The sequence below is a fragment of the Diorhabda carinulata genome, chromosome 1 (genome assembly GCF_026250575.1).
Source record: "Diorhabda carinulata isolate Delta chromosome 1, icDioCari1.1, whole genome shotgun sequence".
NCBI lineage: Eukaryota > Metazoa > Arthropoda > Insecta > Coleoptera > Chrysomelidae > Diorhabda > Diorhabda carinulata.
The window spans coordinates 2,357,485-2,370,565 of NC_079460.1; the positions used below are offsets into that span (position 1 = coordinate 2,357,485).

Below are 13,081 nucleotides of genomic sequence, written 5' to 3' on the forward strand. Positions count from 1 at the left end.
ATTGATTGCGATTTTCCGGATACCTGTTGGCAACCGTTCCTTTTTCCTTCATATAATCTGTAATTTATCGTTGTTGGTTTGTTTTACTACAAAATCGGCTTCTAAAATGTGGTTATATTTGAGTAGTGGAAAATAAAAACAATAAAACAATTGAAATATGTATGACAAAATGAAAATGTCGAAAACAAATAACACTTCAACCATAATGACGTCAAAAAATTCAATCCCATTTCCATAATTTTGTATTCAAAATCTTTTATCACACTTAATGATTTAATGACTGAATGTTGTCCAGTTGTTGGTTCTGATAATATAGGAAATAGTCACAACGTGCGATTTTATCGAAATCCAACTATTTCAACACATCATATTAAAGATATAGTGGCATATCAATAATGTATGTTTCTCTGACGGAGAAATTCGTATCTTAAAAACTTAGACGTTGTACATTTGCATATTTTAAATCTGTATAACAAAAAAAAACTATCGATTTGATGAAAATTAAATTCACATATTCATTTCGATAGAAAATAGAGCTTGAGACAATCGATTCTTTATATGACATAAAAGAAACAGATTTGTTTGTCCACCACGATAATATGACTCACATGACTCAAAAAGACTTTTAAAATGACCAAACATTAGTTGGGAACGGAAGTAATTTACCTGTTTCTAAATAATCCTATAAGTTTTATTTTATTGCCTGTTTAAAGCTACTCTTTACTAATGTCTAATATAACCTATAAAATCTATAAAATAAATGGCTTAAAGATTACGTCATACTTTTCTAATATAGACAAACACAGAAAAGAAAATGTCATGTTATAATATTTACATGATTCCTTTCGCAATTCAGTGTAATATACAGAGCAAAAGTATTGATATCTCTCAATAAAATTTACCAACTTGCAAAATGTCGTCAACCTTAATGTTTAAACCCATTTCATCAGATAGTACCGGATTCTAGGAAAATGAACACTTTTGATATTGGTATTATACTGTCAAGTAAAACAATGATTTCCTTCGATGGTTTAATAAAAATTTTAGTAATGTGAGAGAATCATTTAATTACATTTTCAACTAGCAAAAAACCAATTGAAATGGAATTACTGTTTGAATAAATCATAAATTATTATTCAATTAACACTATTCCCGATACAGATGATTCAATAGTTCATCGGGCGTGATGTAATATCTAGAAGGTTCTCAATTGAGAATAAAATATTACAAATAGATTACAATTAAAGAAGAAATTAAATCGAGTATAACAGTTTATATATATATATATATATATATATATATATATATATAAATATTATAGCCTCGTGTTTACGTTAAAGTTGTCACGTAATCTCTTTTAGGTAGGTTCGATGTTGATGTTTCCTTCGTTATTAAATACGTATAAAAACTGTTCGGCGATACTCAACATAATGCCAATATGACACTGTAAAGTCATTTCAATGATGAATATTTCTTCTAATAGAAGATTTTTCTTTCGCGATTTCTGATTAGTCATACTATTCAAATCCACTAAACTGTAATCAACGGAAGTTATAAAAATACAAGTCCACGGATGAACTGATGAAATTTGAATCATCTAAATTAATTCTGATACCACTTGTTCCATTTTGAAGTTTAGATTTCTTTTTGGAAGATAATTAATCAAAAACTAGTGCAGACACCATGGGAAATACTGAAAAATGAAAGTGTTAATATCACGTCTCAGATTAGGTCATTTGAAATTAACACGTTCCTATTTGTTTAACAGTGACGAAGAAACAAAGTGCGATTTGTGTAATATAAAATTGACTTATATAATTAACTATCCTAAGTACTATGAGGTGTACAATCACTTCTAATTTGAGTGAAACTCATATAATTTTAAAAAATTATAGAATACTTGAAAATAATTATTCTCTGGCTTTTTCGCTAATAACCCACGTGGTTATGTATTTTTGGAACATTATGAAAAAGTGAATAGACAGTAATCGATAATTTGTCTTATTTTGAGAAACTGTAATTCTCACTTTTATACGTATATTTTTCACGATGACAAAGAGAAAATAATACTGAGTCATCCACAAGGTGTTTACATGAATATTAAACGCGTTATGTACAAATTAAATTTGTAGTTTATTAAAACTACTTTTTTAAAATAATTTTTATTTCTACAAACTAAAAGAGATATAATATATATAATAAGATATAATTATGACATTAAAATATGTTATCATGAAAAGTATCCGTGGAATTTGCCAATATTATTGGAAATGGAATATTTGAGATTTTCTGTTTTTGAATGTTTAAAGCACTTTGAATATGTTTAAATTCGTCTAAATTAATAAAATGTAGTTGAATTGGTTCCATTTGAAATTTTGATATTTCACTTGAAAACATTAAATTTGGAAAGTTTATTAAATTGAGTTCGGTTTGATAATTTTCAAAATGTTTAATTTTAATGCCGTTTATGTCCACTTCACACTCCGAGTCAAGTTCTAAAAAAAGTTCCCTGATTTGGAAAATTGTCTTTATTAGATCCGCATTTTTGATTAACTACACTTATTTCAGGAGATATAAGAATCCAATGATTCTTTTCTAATTTTTGGATTCGTATTTTTGGCATTCGGATAGGTAACTGTTGACATGATGAGACGTTCTTGAAGTAGCGGAGCATTTGAATTTCACATGGGGTTTCTTCTTGAATGATGACGGGTCCATTCTGGTTGCAAATGTACTGTTCGGATGAGACTTGTTGACAATTCTCGTCAAAAAACATATAGGAAAGGTCATTTAGGATGAGGAATTTTGCTTGACGTAAAATTACTTTGAAGGAATTCTGTGTGGGTACAGGCAATGAGTATATGTGGAAATAATTGTACATTTCGCTTTTTTACTATAGAAATTTCTAAGATAAATACTATTTTGCATCACTTGGTGTAACATTTTATTTCTGTGACCTTTTCATATAAGAGAATATTTTCTACTCTCAGTTCAAATGGAAGCTTATTAAATTTCAATTGTTCATTCACAATCTTAATTTCATCTAATAGTTCTCTAGGTTCAATTATTTAATTATGAGCTGTATTTAATTTTGTAAATTAATTGATGTTGGAGCGATTTGAGAAACCAGTGTATCAGTGACAAAAAAGTGATAATCTTCCTCTGATTGTCTGTAATAAGTTTCAATTTCCTCTATTCGTTTCAATAACGTTTGTTGGTTTTGTGCCAATGTGTTTGTATTGTTTTTAAAAATGTTAATAGAATTTTGAAGAAGTGTTATTTGTGAATTAACTATATTTTTTAATTTCGATTGATTATCAGAAAGTGTGTTAATTGCTTTATAGTATTTTTCTGCATCGTTTTGGTCTAGATTGCCCGTTAATTCCATTTATTAATCCTCTTTTGATTCTTATATTGAAAACTGGATTTATTTGATTTAACTGAGTTTGTATTTTTTGTTCCAGATTTAAGATTAGGTTGCATACACTTTGAAATTCATTAAAACCTATTTATCTTCATCTCTTGGAAATATTTGCTGAATTCTTTTCAAGTGGTTTTGTATGATTTCGAAATGATTTACTATATCTGAAATTTCGGAAGTTTCAATAAAAAACCCAAAAACGATTTTATTTTGAGCATTGCCTACTTTGTAAGGTAGAAGACCAGGGTTATTATTTAAGTTATGGAGTCTTGGGGGGTTGGATCCCTCATGGATGTGGGTGGACAACCTGTAACAGTTGGAGGTTGCTTTAGTTCCTTTATATGTATTATTTCCTTTTTATTTCGAATTTTTATTGAGGTTATTTCTACTTTATTCTTATCTAAAATTTCTGTTATTTCATAAGGCCCTATAAATTTATTATCTTTTTTACTATGATAACGAAAGTTTTTCTCAAATACTATGTGTCCTAACTTAAAATCAGTATTAATACTACCTTTTTGGTTATTTTTATCTACGATTTCATTCTTTTGTTTTTCTATGGTTTCTTTTACATTTTCGTATACATGCTTAAATTTCTTTTTATGATTTTCAGCATAATTTGAATAAAATGCTGCAGGAATAAAAATTTCCTTTAGATTTCGGGAATTAGTATGTATGTCCGAAGGTTAATTCGAAAGGAGTGAATTTAGTACTATTAAGTATTGAGCTATTGTAGCCTAAGATTGCAAAGCCAATTAAATCATCTTCATTGGGGTGCATCTCCTTTAGAACTCTGAGATGTTCTATTAAACTGGAATTAAAACATTCTGCTATACTATTCGATTCGTGATGTCCTACAGTGTCAAAATGTATTTTTATTTTATGTAGATTTAAAATTTCTTTTACCGTATCATTATTAAATTCAGTACCTCGATCAAGAATTATTTTTTCTGGTACTCGAAAAGAACAACATTATTTTATTATTGCTTTACTTATATGAATAGCCGTTTTGCCTTCGACTTGATATGCTTGTGCAAATTTGGAAAATGCGTCAATAATAATTAAATATTGTTGTAATGGAATGAATCTATGTGAACAATTTGAAAAGGTTTTGATGCTGTTTCGGTTATTACTAGAGGTATGTATGGAGGATGTCTGCCGTATTTTGTTTGTTGACAAATATTTCATGTTTTTCCAATAATAATTTCGTTTTAAATATTCGTACGTTTCTACAATACCACGATGGTTAGTTTTGCCAACGTTATTTGTTCTTCTACTATATTTTGATTGACTTTATTATTAATTATTTATTATAATTGGCATCTCTTATGTTGTCATTTAGTTGTTCGTCTATAAGGTCATTCAAAAATTGCTCTAATTCAAGAGGATCTGTCATGTCATCAGGATTATTAATCATTGAATCGGTTTCTAGTGCATTAATAACTACTCTAGAAAGTGTATCGCAATTAGAATTCAAAGTAACCTTTTTTTAAATTATTTCATAGTAAAATTCTTCTAAACGTAATCTCCAACGATAATTTTAAATTCGGTTCTCTAAGATTGAATAGCCAAATTAAAGGACGATGGTCACAATATATTTTAAATCGCTTACCGTAGAGATATGGTCTAAAATATTTACAAGCCCACACTATAGCAAGTATTTCTCTCTCGATAGTGCTATATTTTTGTTCAGAGTTATTTAGTGTTCTCGAAGCGTATGCAATTGGTCTATCTGAACCAATTGGACCTTGAGATAATACTGAACCTAGTGCAACGTTTGAAGCGTCAGTTGCCAAAACAAAGAGTTTGGAAAAGTCTGGGTACTGAAGTATCGGTGAATTAATTAATAAATTAATAAATTTTTTAATGTTGAAAGCTGAGACGAAATTTTGATCGTGTTTGACTTTAGCATTCTTTTTCAGACATAAAGTTAACGTTTAGTTATTTTAGCAAAATCTTTAATGTAACGTCTATAATATTCTAAATAGTCCTAAAAAGCTTTTGATTTCTTTTTGTGTTTTTGGTATTGGATAATTTTTTATTGCACTTACATTCTCGGGATTTGACTTTACTCCGTCTAGTGTAATGATATGCCCTAAGTACGCGACTTCTTTCCTAAGAAAATCAGATTTATCTAGTTGGATTTTGAAATTTGATTGTCGTAAGCGGTCAAATACTGTTTTCAGTCTTCCTGCGTGTTCTTGCAAGGATGTCGTCTAAGTACACTAAACATATTTCGTTGTTTAAACCTCGTAAAATGTTGTCCATAACTCTTTGGAATGTAGAAGGAGATGAACGTAGTCGTTCGGAATGTCGTCTTCATGCATTTGAATTTGGTAGAATCCACTAGCTAAGTCTAGAATACTAAAATATTGACTTTTGCCTAATTTGTCTAATATTTCTGTAATGTTTGGTAAAGGGTATTACTAGTGATGGTTTTTTCATTTAATTTTCGTACTAAAAGAAATTTCTTTTTATTTGATTTATCTGCTTTCTTTGGAACGATCCAAATAGGAGATGAGTAGGGAGAATTGGAAGGTTGGATAATACCTTGATCCAGCATTTTGTTTATTTGTGTTTTAACTTCTTCTTTATAAATTTCGGGGTAGCGATATGTTTTTGTAAATATTGGAGTATCATCTGTTAAATTTATCTTATGTTTTATTTGATTAGTGAAAGAGAGCGGTATCTCTTCACCATAAAAAATATCACGATATTCATAACATAATTTTTTAATAACCTCTTTACCTTCTGGAATACAATGATTTAGATCAATATTTTTCAAATTTGTTTTTAAAATACGGTCATGTTCTTCACTAATTTTATGATCAGTTTGCATTTTAAATTTCAATATCGATTGGTTCGAAAAATTTATGATTGTGGTAAGAGCAAAGTAATTTTCGACATTCACTACAGCGACTGGCATCTCGAAATGAGGTACAAACATTTTATATTCCAATAGTCCGGTGCCTTGTTTCATTTTTACTGTTATTCCAACTTTTTGTTGAATTCTAGGCGGTATTTTTAAATTATATGTTTGATATTTATGATTTTGAATATTTGATATTTCATTTTCATATATTATTGGAATTTTGACAAATGGAGCTGCAATAATTTTTGAATTCATATCTATTGAAGCTTTTAATTGTTTGCCTATTAAACCGCCATATTTATCATTAAAATTGAAGAGATAGAATCTATGATATTATGAAACTCTAAAAATTTTGAAAATTTGTATTTTTATTACTTCGTCGTGATATGTTATGTTATGTGCACTTTGTATTTGAAAATCTTCTTTAAAAATTTGATTTGGATAAAATTGATAAGCTAAATCAGGTTTAATTAAACTGCGCGTACTACCTGTATCAATTAAAAAATTTGCTTTCAGTTCGGGAATGTAAATTTGTTCTAGATATATTTAAAGTTACTAAGTGGGATTGTTTTGAGAGGCTTCTTGTTGAAAATTTTGTTTGATGTTTGATTAGAATGTGTATCAAAATTATTTTGGAAATTATGGGTTTGGTACGAGCATTCACCATGTTGGTTATTGAATTCATAATTTTGATGATTTACATCATGTGCAAATAATTCTGTGGACGTGAATTTTCTCTTAGGTGCTAACATTGTATTACCTGATGATGTGTCCATTGGAGTAGGTTTATATGGTTTGTTGGGATTTGATTGATTTCTGCTTTGATTTGAGGGTGCTCTCGATATCTGGCTTTGTCTGGGTTGATTGGAAAATGGTTGTCTTTGAGTTTCAAAGTTATTATAGTTCCTCGACTGGGGTTGTGAAGTTTGTATCAAAGGACGATTGAAATTACTAAAATTCTGTGGGGATTGCGAGAATTGATTATTAGCTACACCTGGATATGAATTCCTATTAAATGAAATAGTGTGTTGAGAAGGTGGCGAATTGAAATTTGGGTAACTAGCGTTGCTCTTTTTGAAGAAATTGGGGTGATAATTATTTTGTTTGGATGGAGTAATTCTCGGTGTTGGTTTGCAAGGTTGATAATTTAGAGTATTATTTCTATTCTGACTATACATAAAACTCTCTTCTCCTATAACTAAAGACATAGCTACTTCTAATCTGTTTCGCAAACGTTTCGACTTACAGTACTATGAAGAAAATGTTCATTCTTCTCCAAAAGAATCTGGGCGATGTGGTCCCTCTTCCCTGGACTGGATTCTTGAAGTTTCTTGGAAACCACAAAATAACACAAGGTTCGAGATTGCAAACAAACCGTAGATACGGACCGGTGTCACGATTTTTGTTAAACTAATTTGCAATCCTACTGACTGCGCCAATTAAATTTGTAGTTTATTAAAACTACTTTCTTAAAATAATTTTTATTTCTACAAACTAAAAGTGAGATCTTATAAATCGAAAGCTGAAAAATATCTAATTATGACATTAAAATATGTTATCATGAAAAGTATCCGTGGGATTGCCATGGGATTGCCGTGGGACTGTACCAAAAAATTCAATTCAATTTTGTCATAAAAAACCCGAATTCAAAACTATTTAGTAAAATAAATTCCATGTCACATTATATAAAATTACTTCTTCTTCTTATTTTTCTTTCTGCTCTCTCTAGGGCGCCGAAAATGTATTTATTATCCATTCACCCATTTCTTCCATCTCTTCTTGTCATGTGTGTAATTCGACCCGATTGCGTTTATTTTACTATTTTATTGTTAGATGCTCACGTTTCACTTCCATATATAGCTAAAATTTTATTGTATACGTTCAGTTTTACGTTCTTATTTGAACATTGCTTTATATAGACGTACCTGGCCAAACAAATAAAACTGAAAAATATTGGAAAAAATATATTTATTTTTCAATGTAATCTCCTTTTACCAGTGATGTTCAAAAAGTTAGATACCCTTTTTTATAATAAGAATCGTCAAGCTCCTAGAAATAGCCATTGACTGCTGAAATCTTTGACAACCGAACCATTTCTTAGCTCAAATATTGCAATAAGTTCATATAATACTCCTTTTTCATATTTCAAGATAGTCAATGAAAATGATCCCAAATTATATGCAGATGGAATTTGGCTTTATTTCTGTGAAACTTTGCCAAACACTCGATAGAAACATCTTTACGACACTATTTTTGTTCCATTGTGAACAAATGCGGTACCATTTTGCGTACAGCTTTCTAATGTCCAAATTTTCAGTTAATATGCGATGTACCGCATGTTTACAAATTCACTGAAAACATTCAATATTGATGGCTGCCAAACATATGCTGAATAACGTGGCGTCTTCAAACATTAAACATATAGTGAATATTTGTGTACTTTCTAATACAGTGGTATTTTTCAAGCCACTACCGCCATCTCTAAGTCAGGCCACGTCCTTCTAGGACCATCCTCGTATATTTGTTGCGTTTTTTATTCTGTTTGTAACATCCGCTTCTATATTCAAAAGTTGTGATTTGTTCTTCTTTTGCTATTATTCAGACTTTGCTTCCATTCCAAAAATCAGCCCAATTTTATTTTTACAGAGGAATATTTTTCCTATACAGTGCTTTTCAGATAAAAGTATCCACCTTTAATAACTTTTGTAATACTGGTATTTAGAAAAAATCCAAAAACACGTCAATTTATGTTGGAAGGGGCAAGCATTATGGCTTATTTAAACTTACTGGAAAAGCCACCCCCTCACCCCTAGCAGCATCCCCTTTATTTTTTTAAATTACTTTTCATATTTTTTATGTAAAATTTGGATACTCCTCTTTGAGCTGATTTCAAAAATGTATAATACTTGTAGGTTAAAGTGGTTAGTTTATGAGATAAACAATTTTTCTTTTAAGAGCACAAATTTTACTTATTATTTACTTTCACCTTATTTGCCTGTACTAAAATGGGTTGTACAACAAGTAGAGCGATCGGTGTTTCATCTTCTACAGTTTTCCGAGTTCTACATAAATTCAAGTACCACCCATACAAAGTTAAGTTGGTGCACGAGTTGAATGAAGATGATTTTGATCGTCGTCTAGAGTTTTGCGAATCAATGACGCAAATTATCAATAACAATCCACAATTGTTAAACAATATTTGCTTTTCTGATGAATGCTCATGGTCATTAAATGGCTTAGTAAGTAGGCATAATTGTAGATATTGGGCTGAAAGTGATCCACATATTATGCGTGAATTCCATACACAACATCCCCAAAAGTTAAACGTTTGGTGTGGTATCCTAGGTGACCACATTGTCGGACCTTTCTTCATCAACGGAAATTTAAATGGTGAATCATATCTTGAGTTACTCAGGGAAGGGGTTGACCCACGTATTACAACAATAATAGAAAATGATGATAACCTTTCCGAAGATTTACTGGTATTTCAACAAGACGGAGCTCCCCCACACTATGCTATGCCTGTCCGACAATTTTTAAACAAAACATTCCCCGCTCGTTGGATAGGTAGAAGGGGGCAGATGATGGAGTGGCCACCTAGGTCACCGGATTTAACACCCCTAGACTTCTTTTTATGGGGGTATTTAAAAACAAAAGTTTATGCTACCCAACCAGAATCTCTGGATGATTTACGAGAGAGGATAGAAAATGAATGTCGACAATTAAATCCAGCCGTATTAAGCAATGTCAGAGAGGCATTTCAAAATAGATTATACCATTGTATGGAAGTGAATGGTACTAATTTTGAACACTTATTGTAACTTCATAATAAATAGCACAGTTAAAAAGATTAAAGAGTTTGAACTGTTGTACAACCCATTTTAGTACAGGCAAATAAGGTGAAAGTAAATAATAAGTAAAATTTGTGCTCTTAAAAGAAAAATTGTTTATCTCATAAACTAACCACTTTAACCTACAAGTATTATACATTTTTGAAATCAGCTCAAAGAGGAGTATCCAAATTTTACATAAAAAATATGAAAAGTAATTTAAAAAAATAAAGGGGATGCTGCTAGGGGTGAGGGGGTGGCTTTTCCAGTAAGTTTAAATAAGCTATAATGCTTGCCCCTTCCAACATAAATTGACGTGTTTTTGGATTTTTTCTAAATACCAGTATTACAAAAGTTATTAAAGGTGGATACTTTTATCTGAAAAGCACTGTATATTTATTATGAAAATGACTTTTGAAAGGAAAGCCGAAACGTCGAGATTGGAATTCTAAACGTGTTTAAAATCCTATGTTAATTACTGTTTAAATGAAGCTATCAAATATCTAAGAAAATTAGTCATTTATTCATAAGAATTTTAACTAAATTTTTCATATTATGATATTTGGCTGTCTTTTAGTGTATTCAAATAGATAACGAAAGTATGTCATGTTTGAAGTATAATATTTTTTTAAAACTCTATTGTTTACTGTGATTCATAAAATTAATTAATTAAAATTAAATCGTATGTTCAGAGAAGTTTTTCAATTCTTGTATTTTTTCTATACTAAATTCGTCATTATTATAGGTTATGTTGGTATGTTTCCAAACAAATATAACGAGTTTTTTAAATAAAAATTTTAAATATAAAAATGTTTGCTATTATTAGAGGTGTGAATAATTTTTTCTTCATTTTAGCTCACTGCTTAGTCAGAAATTCTACTTTTGTAAAAAATCTGTAGGCTTACAATCACAGATGGATAACAAAAACATTTTTTGTCTTGATAATCAACGAATATTTGGATAAAGATTCATCGAGAAAATAATTTGTTACCGTTATATTTACTTATATTTAAGTCCCGTCTAGACGTTGCTGGATTACCAGCTAATTGATTAGCGCTTCTAAATTAACACCGTATAAACGCCCCAATAGCGAAAATGATAACAAGCAAGCTAGCAGTTTACTCGCTTTTGATATATTTGATGATACAAGCGTTCAGAAGCGGAGGAGGTAGTCACGTGATTACTAAAGCTTGTGAATTAGCACGTTATAAGTACCGATCTGCCCTCGTGCGGTGCTTCTGAACACAAACCAGAGAAATGCCCAAAATCAAACTCCCCTACATGCAAAAATTACGGTGGATCGCACCCCGCCTTCCACCCCTGTTGTCCGAAGAGGATGGAAACCTCAAAATTCCCCCAGGAAACTACCCCAGTCTCCCTAGAAAACCCCAAACTCCATACGACCTTTCTACAGACACTAAAATCCCACAATAATGAATGTCATCCTCACTTTTCGCGCGCTAATAGCCGAAACGCTACAACGCCTCATACCCCTTTTTACGGATACAACTTTACCTTTACTAGCGGCGTGGATAACCGCATCTATTTCGCATTTACCCAAAAGCCAAGTACCTCCCTGTGAGGTAAAACTCCAAGAATGCCCGTTTTTGGTTATACTAAAACCAACCTTACCGGCAGACTCCTCGTCGGCTCTCCCTTATCCATAAGATAAAATCCGACTTTCCTCACCCACCCCTCACACTCTTTCGTCTATCGTCGGTGTTGCAGGTTTTCTGCGGTTTCCTTGCAACCAGGTGAACCGGTTCTCCAGCCATATGGCCGACGATAGGGAATATTGCAGCTGCATCTGTACCCGTCCGCCTCAAATTAAATTTAGAATGAACAAATAAAAAAAAACACTAAATTTCCAAAAAAAAAAAAAAACAAATAAATCCTCTCAAAAAACACAATCCCAGGGCCTTTTTTGCTTATAAGCTTCACTTCGTTTTATTTTGGTCAAAATCTCCCTTTAGAGAATTAGGCAAACACAACCCAACGAAACCACCACAACCCCAGCCCAGAGGAGCTATTCCTATATCAGGACCTACTCAAACAAACCACCTTCCTAACAAAAATCCTCCTTATCTTACCAAACCTTAACCAACGAATCTGTCTCTCTCTCTCACGTTATAAGTGGTATCTGGATGCTTGGATTGCGCTAGCTACCACACGCCTTCCGGAAAAAACCTCGATATGGTGGTAACAGGCACACGATATAGGTTCTGTTGCCAAATACCTTATTATCATTTGAAGTTTAGTTTTTGACTTGCTCATCACAGCATAATTTTTCTTTATTAAAGGAGCTACAAGCCAATAGTCGAAAAGATACATTATCAAAGTACATTCTAGCGTCCTCATCTGCTAGAGTAATTGAAACACCAAGAATTTCTCGCCTCCTAATCCAATTTTGATCGCACCAAGTTCCTTTTTACATAACTCTTTTACGCCAATTCTTGAAATTTGTCATAAAACACTGTGTTTTGAATATATGGAAGACATTAACAACTTCATCTACTGAGCACTTTATTCATACAGTTGACTAGCTCTAGAATTAGCACCAATATAAGCTGCTATTAAAATAGCCATATCTACATTGGCCATTAGCCACCGACGCAGATTTTTATCTTGTCTCATGTACTCGTACATTTAATTAAGCTTACATTTACTAACATTCTCAGTGGAAGTTATAATTGTTTTCGATTTGAAAATCTCATGTTTCACTAACATTTGAGGGAAAATGTCATTTTCTATTACTCTCTTGAAAAAAAATATAAAATTCCACTTCTACCACTGCCAGACAGTCAGAGTCTAGCGAATGGGATTAATGTTGCATCATGTTTTGAAATTCATGCGTTTAAACCATCGTTTTACACTAATTTTCACATGTAGTTCATTCAACAGATTGCAATAGTACTTTGTGTTTATTGTTGTAATAATCAATAGCATTTTTTTTTGTTT

At 31.3% G+C, this 13,081-nt stretch overlaps 1 protein-coding gene across 1 annotated transcript in view; it reads left to right on the forward strand.

Moving 5' to 3' along the window:
* The window catches only part of LOC130901423 (protein commissureless 2 homolog), a 51,454-nt gene that overhangs the window by 905 nt on the left and 37,468 nt on the right, over nt 1-13,081 (forward strand). The window lies entirely within an intron of this gene.